The sequence below is a fragment of the Arvicola amphibius genome, chromosome 18, assembly GCF_903992535.2.
Source record: "Arvicola amphibius chromosome 18, mArvAmp1.2, whole genome shotgun sequence".
In the NCBI taxonomy this organism is placed as follows: domain Eukaryota; kingdom Metazoa; phylum Chordata; class Mammalia; order Rodentia; family Cricetidae; genus Arvicola; species Arvicola amphibius.
This window is the reverse complement of record NC_052064.1, coordinates 7948753-7961218: the sequence shown is the minus strand read 5'-3', so window position 1 is coordinate 7961218 and position 12466 is coordinate 7948753.

Below are 12466 nucleotides of genomic sequence, written 5' to 3'. Positions count from 1 at the left end.
AACACTACACAACTGCATAAATATATTCCTGATGTTCTCTGTAAGAACTTTTGGATAAAGATATATAAGTATTATTTTAACAATGATTTATTTAAAACTAAACTGTAGTTGGATACCTCTACATATTCATTCCAGTTTGCTTTGTGATGACATGCTAAACACCATGACCAAAAGCAACTTGGGGAGGAAAGAGTTTACTTGGCTTATAGGTCACAGGCCACAATTAAGGAAAGCAGGGCAGGAACTCAAAACTTAGAGCAGAGACCACAGAGGAAAACTACTTGTTCACCTTACTGGCTTGCTACCAAGTCACATTCAGCTACCTTTCTTATGCAGCCTAGGCCCACCTTCTCAGAAATGGTACCACCAACAGAGAGCTGGGACCTCCTACATCTTTCTCTCAAGAAATGGAGTTGAAAACACACAAACGTAACAATGGAATGACAGTCTCCAAATACCAACTTGTAGGAAAATATCTTCGAATAACTTGTACTCCCCAACACTAGACTACCACTTCTGCATCATACTCACACTCTTAGTTCTGTCAATAACAACATGATTTATTTTATTAATTCACTCAATACATATTTACTAAGCATCTACCTATGGCCAAAAAGTATGCAGAAATATGTCCATACAATAGAAAGAAAACAGGAAACACATAGTATGTGGTTTGAATGTGAAATGTCCCTTAGAGGCTTGTGTGTTCGGTCCTCAGCTGGTACTACTGTTTGAGAGGGTTGTGGAACCTTTAGAAGTTGGTGACTCGTTTCAACAACCAGGAAAATAGCTAATACACACAGTATCCCTGCCTTGGTGCCTGGCTAAGTGGTCTTGACATATTGTCAAGGAGAGAAAGAGAAAATGATCCCGCCACTACCATCAGACAAAGTTAAAGAAAACAGAACCGCTTCCCGGTAACCGAATGTTTGTTAACATAAAAAGAACGTCTAATAACTTCTTGGTCTATGAGGCTTATTTGAGAATGGCATCGCTGTGAGTGTGATTAGGCTGAAAGAAAAAGACTGCATCGTCTTTTGTCTTATTTATTAAACATGAAAGCTGTAACGATTCCAAAGCTTTTCAGACCTTGCCTCACAAAATGGAACTCCAGTCGGGGTATTGTTTTCCTGGCTGCCTCAAGAGTCCTTCCACCTACCATGACTCAGAGACTACAACACCTGACAAGGGAGAACCACAGACTTGTAGGAATGTGTTTCGTGATGGCCAAGTGTCACACAAGAAATTTCTAGAGTTTGGAAACTTCTACTTTTAGTAGAATGGCAGAGATTCATGATTGTCATCATCACTGTAAGGGCAACTGAAGAGCTTTTAAAAACGCCAAAGCATTTTATAAGTAAACTAACAATCACCTAAGGATGTTGATCAGTTATGAGAGTATGCTGAGGATCATGCGTGACCACAGTGAAGTCTCTGTGAGATAGTGAAAGGGTGGGAGTGAAAAATCAAACAAGGAACTAGACTTATAAATTGTATGTCTGAAGGAGTTCAAGTATTTTGTTTTTTTTTTTCTAAAGGCATTTTCTGAGTGTTGGAACAGTGTTGAAGGCTAAATGTAAGAAGATGACTAACAGATACAGTAAATTACTAATAAGTTCCCCGATAGAGAAGTCAGATGTGTTGCAGAAAGAGAGATTTCCCCAGTCATATACCAGGAGTCTCCTCAGGCTGTTGTATTTTTAAGTGCCTGGGTACTTGGGTGTGGGAGCCCACAGAAGTAGGTCTATTCCACCTTCACTAAAGGTTAGAAAGTTCAGGCCTATTCTTGCTCCTTCAAGGTTATTGGCAAGAGGTTTGAATTAAGGTGTGGGTACTAACACGATATCTTTACCTAGGGTTTGGTTATTTGGTGTTCTTGGCATGGACCTGTTCCACTTTGACCAAAGGTCAGAGTTCAGGCCTATTCCTGCTCCTTCAAGAATGTGACAGGAGGTTTGACCCAGGGAGTAGCTGCTTACAAGATGCTTGGAGTAAGGTGTGCTCATTGTATGTCCCACCTGTAAGACAGAATATAATTAAGGGTATAGTAGTTGTTTGATGTTTCCGGTATTGAAAAGGTAATTGCTCTGTTTGTTCCTTGTATCATGCTAAATCAGTCTTTTGATTTCTTCCCCTCTTTTTTTGGATTGGGGTACATGAAGTATCTAGAAAATAAATGCAGGCAAATTCAGTATTCACTGGATTGCCCTCCTGATTCTATTCTGTGTCTCTGTTTGTTTCTTTTGTATCTCTGTTCCATCTGTCTGGCGTTTCTAATCTACACACTCCTACCCTGGAACATGCAAACCCAGTTCAGGCTTGGACCCTGACAGATATCAATCACCCCAATGTCAGACTCCAATTCTTGGGACTTGGGAGTTAAGAGTCTGGAGCTTTGGTCAGGACAGATATTAATCTTATAAAAACTTGTAATAATAAAGGCACAGATATTTTTTAAAGCACTTAATTAAAAGCTTGGAAAAGCCCATGAAGAAAAGGAAGTCAATTCATCTTTACTAAAACTATAATCCTTCCCCGGCCCATTCAGTTTCTGATGGGCATAAAATGAAGAAATGTTGTTTTATTTCTTGTGTGAAGGTTTAATACTGTGAGGAAAGTTTTGTACCTATTTGTGGTTTTAGAGGTTTCAATCAATGAATTGAAATGTTAGTGAGGGCAATGAAGCCAGGAAACAGAGTGAATTTCTAGGCAACCAGGTTTAATATCTTTCCCCATTAGTTCCTGAATGGCCCAATTTATGGGACAGCATTGCCAACATTGAGGGCAAGTCTTCCCTGTTTAGCGGCTTCCCTTTTGGTTAGTAAGGCATGCTTACTAATCTTCTAGATAACCCTCAGTCCAGTCAAGTTGATACCATTAACTGCCATCCTTCTTTTCTGTTCCTATATTAAAATTGGGGAAATTTGAACTGAAAGACAATGGAAATGTTCAAACCATGGAAACAAATGTAGGATGAAGCTAAGAAAGAAGTATTTGGAGGGAAATTTATAGCATTAAATGAATTTACTAGAAAGAAAATCTAAAATCAATAATCCAAGCTTTTATGTTAAGATACTAAAAAGGAGAAAGCAGTAAGAACATAAAGAATGTTGAAGAAAAATATTTTTTTAATTCTATGGCATTAGAAACATGAAAACAATAATAGAGAAAAATCAAGAAACACAAAACCAGGTGATTCAAGCATACCAAAAAGTTTAAAATATTTAATTATTCTAACTTAGAAAAATGAAAGTACAAATTATCAACGTCAAAAAATGGAGGAGGCACTATCAATATTAATGCACTGAATATTAGAAGGATAATAAATAACTTGAGCAGCACTGTACCAATAAACTACACAACTGCAGATGAATTCATTAAAAAGCACCATATACTAATCCTTACAAAGGAGCAAATAGTGTAAATAACCTTCCATTTCTTAAATACAAAAATGAATAATACACAATAGCTAATCCATAGTTAATAAATTTCAACAAATAAAAACATTGAAGACTTACATTTAATTGTTACCCAACACTTAAAGAAAAATTATACTAGTTTTCTATACTCTAAACAGAGAGTCATCAGAATTAAATGACATCAACCAGCAAGGGACCTTGACAAATATCTACAGAATATTCCACTAAACACCAAAGAATACATTCTTCTTAGCAACCCATGGCAGCTTATCTAAAATAGACTATATCTTTGTGCACAAAACAAATCTTAAACAATTCATAAAAAATGAAATAACTCCATGTATTCCTTCTGAGCTAATGAAATACAAGTTAGAATTGACAGTAAACTAATCTCTAGTCAGTGCACAAACTCATAGTGCTTAAATGACTCATTATTGAATGATGGGTGGGCCAAAGAAGAAATCAAGAAAAAATAAGAAAAAAGCAAATGTTATCTGGAACTAAACGGAAATGAGAACAAAACTGCTGGACATGTAGTGACTACATAACAAAAAAGAAAAAAAAGCAAAACAAAATAAAAACAGAAAGAGCACAAATAAATGACTTAATGATGACTTCACAAGCTTAGAGAAGCCAAATAAAAAGGTGAACCCAAAGAAAAACATATATACATCTGCCTGGAAATTAGAAGCAAACAAGATTGCCAGGCAAAAGTTGGGAGCATGGGGGTAGGGTGGAGATGAGGTTGGGGGAAGGGGAGAGGAGGAGAAGGAAGGGAAAAGGGAAAGACTGGAGAGAGCTTGGGGGACTGGGAAGATGGAGATAGAGGAAGGGCGGGTATAGGAGCAGGGAAGAAGATATCTACTTAAGGGACCCATTTTAGGGTTGGCAAGATACTTGGCTCTAGGGGGTATCCCAGGTGTCCATGGGGATGTCCCCAGCTAGGTCCTTGGGCAGCAGAGTAGAAGGTGCCTGAACTGGCCTTTCCCCACTATCACACTGATGATTATCTCGAACATCACCATAAAATCTTTGTCAAGTGACCCTCATCAGAGCAACGGACTGAGCTCCCAAGGTCCAATTGAAGAGCAGAAGGAGGGAGAAGACAAGCAAAGAAGTAAGGACCTCGAGGGGTTGATCCACCAACTGAGGCAGTGTGCCTGTTCTAATGGGAGCTCACCAAATCCAGCTGGACAGGGACTGAACGAGCATGTGATCAAACCGGACCTCTGATTGTGGCTGACAATTGGAGCTGACTGAGAAGCCATTGATAAAGGCACTGGGATTTGTTTTTACAGCATGTTCTGGCTTTTTGGGACCCTAGTCCATATGGATGCACAGCTTCCTAAGCCTGAATGTAGGGGTGAGGGCCTTGGACTTCCCAGGGCCCTCTCTCAAGCAGGGAGGGGGAGAGAGGAGGGTGAGTGGGAGAGCAGCAGGAGGGGATTGTGAGGAGGGGATGAAGTGTAAATTTTTTAATGGAATAATAAAAAAGAAAAAGAAAAAAATTGTAAATACAAGGACAAACCAAATTAAATCCACTGGATGGTAAAAAGTAATAAAAATCACAGCAGAAATTAATGAATCAGAAACAAAGAAAACAAGAAAAAGAGTTGGGGAACTTAAGAGCTTGTTTGATTGATAGGCCCTTGTTCCAACTAACAGAAAGAAAGACATAAACAAAATTAACAGAATCAGAAATAAAGAAACATTAAAACAGACACCAAAGAAATACAGATTATAATGGAATACTATAAAAATCTTTTTCATTAAATTGGAAAATCTAAAATAAATGAAAAAATTTTTAGATTCATTTAAACCACCAAAGTTAAATCAAGAAGAGATCAACAAGATAAACAGACTCATAAATAAATGAGGATTTAAATAGTAATTTTCAAAGCAACAGAAAAAAAAATCACAGGTCCAGACAGATTCACAGCAGACTCTACTAGAATTTCAAAGATCTACAGCCCATTCTTAAATCATTCAAAAAGAACAAGAAGAAAAAGAAACAGAAAGATCACTCCCAAATTCATTCTATGAAACCAGTATTATTTGAATAGCAAAACAAACAAAAAATCCTGTATAGTAGCATCTCAGTCCCTTATGAACATACATGCAAAAATTCTCAATAAAATATTAGCAAACTGAATACAAGTATAAATTAAGATCATTTACCAAGTTGGCTTTATCCTGTAAATGCAGAGATGGTTCAACATATGTAAGTCAAAAATACAATAAATCAAATAAATTAACATAAGGAACCTTAAAGGGTATGTTACTAGCCAGAGAAGGCAACCTTAGAATCTCCACATATCCCGTGACTCCAACTATGCAAAATTATGAACAAAATCAAAAGTATGATAACAATGCCAATAGTCCCAAAGGTGCTGACAAGAGTAATGGGGAGGTATGAAATTAATGGTTAATAGCATAATTGTGATTTCATGATATTATATATTCGTCAAAATCCACAGATCCATAACGTGAAAAGAATGGATTCCTCATGTAAACTGTGAACTTTAGTCAGTAACAGTGTATGTATACTGGTTCATGAATTGTGATCACAATACTTCATAAATGAAAATCAATAATAATAGTGAAACTATTGTATGAAACAATTTGAGGAGTATTGGTATTAGCTCTTCTTTGAAATTCTGGTAGAACTCTGCTGTGGACCACCAGTCTGACACAGTTTCTCAGTCAGTTCTTGACTTTTATATTCTTGGAGATGCCAGGTGTTTCATTTTGTTGACTGTTAGTTGATTTAGATTTGCCTATATCCTTGTGGCCCAACACTGACAATACATTTCTGGCAGGAAAACCACATTTCTTCTTATGGTGACCTAACTGCTAACAATTTTGGTTCATGCCTGATGGGGAACCTCCTTCAGCCAATGACCTTTAACAGGCTAGACCAGCTTGGGACATGACCTTTTGGGTACCCAGATAAAACCGCCAGCCTGCCCAGCTTTCGCTCTCTCTTGTTCCTGCATTCCACACCTAGAGGTTGGACTTCTGGTTCCTGTTCCATTAGTTTTCCCCTTACAATAAATAAAATCTTTTGGAGTTAGTTTGGGATTATTTGACTCTTGGTCCCACCCCCTTTTCACTCATTCAGTTACACATGCCCAAGGTGACGGTGTTAATATTGTTTGTGATGGTTTCTGCGAGGATTTTCCACTATTAAAAAAAAATGTGTTTTATGGTTGCTTTGTAATGAATTAATACATTGTAAGGAAGCTTTGAAATTGTATAAGATTTCTGTCACTCATCAAACTACCAAGATTTTAATTTAGGAAGGTCCAAATTTTTAGCATTGCAATATGAATGATGTTGTCTCCACAATGTGTTAACTTTTGATAGTTATTAATTAATATACAAACTGAACCAATTCTTAAATGGAGAGAGTACAAATATCAATATAATAAAGCTTGTAATTTCCCAAATACTATAAGTATCATCTTCATTAGATCATCATAATTCATTAGCTGTACCTATAAACGCATCATCATCCTTCACTGAATGTACCTATAAAAATGAGAAATACATCTAAAGATGTAGACACAATACAGAGAGATGGAATGCCTTTCCTAGTACTCATGACACCACAAACAATGTCACTGAATTAAAGGCATGTGGTAAAGTGGTGGGAAGTGTCCATCAGAATTTCTCAAGGCAGAAAGAAAAATCATTGCTGAGTCTTGTTTCAGGCATCAAGTAATTGGTCAAAAATAAATCATAGCATGTCTATCAGAGTTGAGTTTGAAATGTTCCAATAATCACTATATGTGGAAGATGGTCTTCAGCCTGTGAAGATGTGAGGCCTTTACGATGAGGAAGCTCAGTCACTGGGGCATGCCCTTTGAATGATATTGAGGCTCCTGTACTTTTCTTTCTCTTTACTTCCCAGTCACAACGTACTATTCAGTGACATTCTTTGCTGCCACAAATCTAACAAAGCCAATGTGACTTTAATGACCAACAACTCTAAAGGAAGTAACCTACTCCTGGTATTGTGCTTTATGGACTGAAACCTCAAGCTATGGACCAAACTAAACCTGTCCTCAAGTTAAGTTGATTATCTCAGACACTTTTTATCATAGCGATGGAAAGCAAAATCAATTCCTTGTTTATCCAAGTGAATATGTTCAACCAACCTGATATAATAATTATATTATTTGGAATAAGTCTCTGTTCAAAATAATACTAAAAAGCTTATACATGATAGCATTTAAAATCACAAATATATGTAGAACAAAGCTGTTATTTTTAAACTATAACTCAAGCAGCAGAGTTGTCACCTGGGGTAACAAAAATGTTCTAGAGTGTGAGAAGAATGGCACTTACGGAAATTGCACATGTAATTAATGCCATTTAACTGAGCACTGAAGATGAGTAAAGTAACAAACTACATATGTTGTATACACACAGTAACAAATACAGGGGGAAATATAACTCGTTCTACTTTCAACATTTCAATATGTCTATATATTTTTAAGTTTAGGCCAAGTAAAACCTTTTAATCTTTCGAAAATGTGAAAAGCTACTTCTTTTCCAAATTTTCTTGTAATCCTTTATCTTAATTCTATATTACTTTACATCAATGATTTTTATTTTCTCTTTCATCAGATAATACAGCTATTGTTAAACCTTCCTCAGAACTAGGTGAAGCCATTTATTCTACCAGGCATTACCCCAACTATTGTAGTTTGAATAATATAGGCTCATATGTTTGAATGCTCAGTCACCATGGAGTGGCACTACTTAAAAAGATTATAAGGATTAAGGTGTGGCCTTGTAGGAGGAAGTGTGTCTCTAGGCATTGATTTTGAGGTTTCAAAAACCCATGCCAGGCCAGTCTTTCTTTCTGCCTATGAATCAAGATGTAGCTCTTAGCTACTGTTTCAGTGTCTGCCTGCTTTCTGTCATCCACCCTGCCATGATTATAATGAACTAAGCCTCAGAAATTGCAAGCAAGCTTCCAATTAAATGTTTTCTTTTAAAACAGTTGCCTTGGTCATCATGTGTCTTCACAGCAATAGAACAGTGACTAAGTAAACAAATAATTTATTTTTTAAACATGGGTTTTCACCTTGAGCTTTCGTATAAGCATTAAATCAACTGTCAGTCTGCAAACTCTAAAGACACCATTCATAAGGAAGATGCATCTATTTCAAAAGAAAAGTTACTATAGAAAATAGTCATAGTTCTGACTAAATAAAGATTTGAAAAGGCATTAAACATTTTGTTTACTGCAATTATGTTTCTCCTCAAAAATAAACACAAGAGACATCCTTCACCAGAATAGCCTCAAGTTTTTGTCAAGAAATAACTGTGTTCCAAAACGCCAGTACAAGCAGTAGGGATAAATCCTGATCTCACTGCCCATGGCCCCACAGTCTGCCCTAGCCATACAACTGTCACCCACACTCAGAGTGTCTAGTTTGGTCCTATGCTGGTTCTCCCATGGTCAGACCAGAGTTGGTGAGCTCCATTAGCTCACGTAAGCTATTTAAGTGGGTATCCCCATCATGATCTTGATCCCTTTGCTCATATTATCACTCCTCCCTCTTTCAACTGAACTTTTGGAGCTCAGCCCAGTGTTCCACTGTGAATCTCTGCATCTGGATGAAAGTTCTATGGTGACATTTAAGATAGTCATTAATTTAAATACCGGGCAAGGCCAGTTCAGGCACTTTCTCTGCAAATGCCAAGGTTCCTAGCTGAGGTCATCTTTGTGCATTCCTGGGAATTTGTCTAGTACCAGGTTTCTTACTGGCATTTAATGGCTCCCTCAATAAAGTTATCTTTTTCCTTGCTTTCCCTTTCTATCTTTCCCCCATCTTGACTATCCCATTCCCTCAAGTTCATCTCATTCCCTTCTACCTTCCCTTCTCTCCCTACCCTTTGTTCCATATTTCCTCAGTTCTTGTTTATTTCTCCTTCCCAAAGGGATCCATTTATGTTTCTCTTAGAGCTTTTGTTCCCTAGCTTCTATGAGGTCATAGATTATAGGCTCATTATCCTTTGCTTTATTTCCAGTATCCACTAATGAGTGAGGACATACTATGCTTATCTTTCTGGGTCTGAGTTACCTTACTCAGGATGGCTTTTATCTGGTACCATCTATTTCCTTGCAAAATTCAAGATGTGATTTTTTTTTCTGCTGTGTAGTATTCCATTGTGTAAATGTACCACATTTTCCTTATCCATTCTTTGGTTGAGGGGCATTTAGATTGTTTTCAGGTCCTGGCTATGACAAACAATGTTGCTATGAACATAGTTGAGCACATGTCCTTGTGGCTAAACAACTGAGTCCTTTGGATATATACCCAAAAGTGGTATTACTGGGTCGTGAGGAAGGTTGTTTCCTAATTTTCTGAGAAATTGCCACACTGACATCCAAAGGGGCTGTACCAGCTTGCATTCCCACCAGCAATGCAGAAGTGTTTCCTTTACCCCACAACCTCTTCAGCATAAGTTGTCATCAGTGGTTTTGATCTTGGCCATTCTTAAAGGTGTAAGATGGAATCTCAGAGCTGTTTTGATTTGCATTTCTCTGATGACTAAGGATGTTGATCATTTCCTTAAGTGTCTTTCAGCCATTTTAGATTCCTCTGTTGAGAGTTTTCTATTTATGTCTGTACTTCATTTTTATTGCATTATTTGTTCTTTTGATGACCAATTTCTTAAGTTCTTTGTATATTTTGGAGATCAGACCTCTGTCTGATGTGGTTAGTGAAGATCTTTTCCTATTCTGTAGGCTGTTGTTTTGTCTTGTTGATTGTGGCCTTTGCTTTACAGAAGCTTTTCTGTTTCAGGAAATCTCATTTATTAATTGTTTCTCTCAGTGACTGTGCTGCTGAGGTTATATTTAGGAAGTGATCTCCTTTGCCAATGTGTTCAAGTGTATTTCCCACTTTCTCTTCTATAAGGTTCAATGTGGCTGGCTTTATGTTGATGTCTTTGATCCATTTGGACTTGAGTTTTATGCGTCTTGAAAGATATGGGTCTACTTTCATTCTTCTATATGTTGATATCAAATTATGCAAGCACCATTTGTTAAATATGCTTTCTTTTTTCCATTTGATATTTTTAGCTTTTGTCAAAATTCAGGTGTTTGATGGTGTGCGGATTAATATCCAGGTCTTTGATTTTGTTCCATTGGTCCTCCTATCTGTTTTTATGCCAATACCAGGCTGCTTTCAGGACTGTAATAGAATTTGAAGTCAGGGATTGTAATGCCTCCAGAAGTTTTTTATTGTACAGGATTGTTTTTGCTATCCTAGGTTTTTGCTTTTCCATATGAAGTTGAGTACCATTCTTTCTAGGTCTGCAAAGAATTTTGCTTGGATTTTGATGGATATTGCATTGAATCTGTAGATTGCTTTTGGTAAGATTGCCATTTTTACTATGTTAATTCTACCTACCCAAGAGCGGGGAAGATCTTTCCACTTTCTGGTGTCTTCTTCAATTTCTTTCTTCAAAGATTTAAAGTTCTTGTCATACAAGTCTTCCACTTGTTTGGTTAGAGTTACTCTGAGATATTTTATGCTATTTGTGACTACTGTGAAGGGTGTTGTTTTTCTGATTTCTTTCCCAGCCCTTTTATCACCTGTGCACAGGAGGGCTACTGATTGTTTTTTAGTCAATCTTGTATCCTGCTACATTACTGAAAGTGTTTATGAGTTGTAGAAGTTCCTGGGTAGAATTTTTGGAATCACTTATGTAAACTATCATATCATCAGCAAATAGTTTTACAATTGAGATGACTGAGGTTTAGAAATTCTTAGAATATTACCCAACATCAAAACTAGATGCCTTCCATCTCAGATTCCTACCACTATGGGGCACAATGCATTAACGTCATGTATTATTAGCAGCAAAGGTTGGTAGAATGACTCTCTGGAATTGCATGATTCCACTGTGACCAATGGAGAAACACAATGGAGAAAGTACTTTGTTTTCCTGGTGGCCACGGGAATGCTTCTTGGCTAATACCAAAGGATCATTAAGTTTTTCTCAGAAGACCTACCACTTTTTTTATCATTTTTATCCTGTTTGATCCTTAGAACACTTCCATGATGTAATAATAAGACAAAGGTTCACATGCCCATTTATTTGACAGAAAGAAGAACCAAAGCTGAAAGAACCCAGCAAACCCTCAAAGTATGTGTTACAGTGTATTTGATTTGGAAGGTAGTGCTGAGTGCCTATATCATCTCAGTCTAAATTACAGTTAGTGAAGGGGGATTCCATTTTGTAGGAAAGCATTTCAGAATCTTACTGGTGACCACTAGCATGCTCCTCATATAACAGGGACTCACAATGTCCTCTAGAGTGGACTTTGTGATACACCAGTAGCTATATTTAGCATTTTCAGTTCATTGATAAAAGCCTGGTTCCATTTTGCTTGGGGTACTATTTTAAAAGAGGAATGAAATTATGAAGGATTTCCTTATCAACATTATATAAAGTTTCTAAAACCCTAGACCCTCATGGCTAAATACAGACTAATCAAAATATTTCTCATTTTTACTTCTAGATAATACATTTCATAGAAAGTTATTCCCCATAGTACTATTTATCTTAATATGTGTGAGTTGAATTCATGAAATCCTTCATTTTCACAAGGGACATCAGTAATGCCTAAGCTACAAGCCAGTTAGTGAGGAGAGGAACTCTGTGTTTTTTTTCAGTTTCTTTTATTTATTTTAATACCCTAAAGGATAAAAATGAAGAGTTTTCTATTGAGAAAAGCAGAGTTGAAATATTTTCTGTCAAAAGAAAAGTTATTAAAAAGGTAAAATATGTGTACCAAAATTTGAAGAACCACCCTTTGTACATAAAGATTAAATTCCCCACTCAGTAATTGCATAAATCATGTTGATGGGCCACTGCTTTCCACTAAATGAATAAATTATAATTGTTAAGCACTGAGAATACCCTTGCTCCATGTACAGGTCCTGTGGTCCCCACTGGAATCTTGTTCTCTTGAACCATGCGTTCCAGCCTTTGGCTGCCAAGTGTTTTTATGTCTTCAA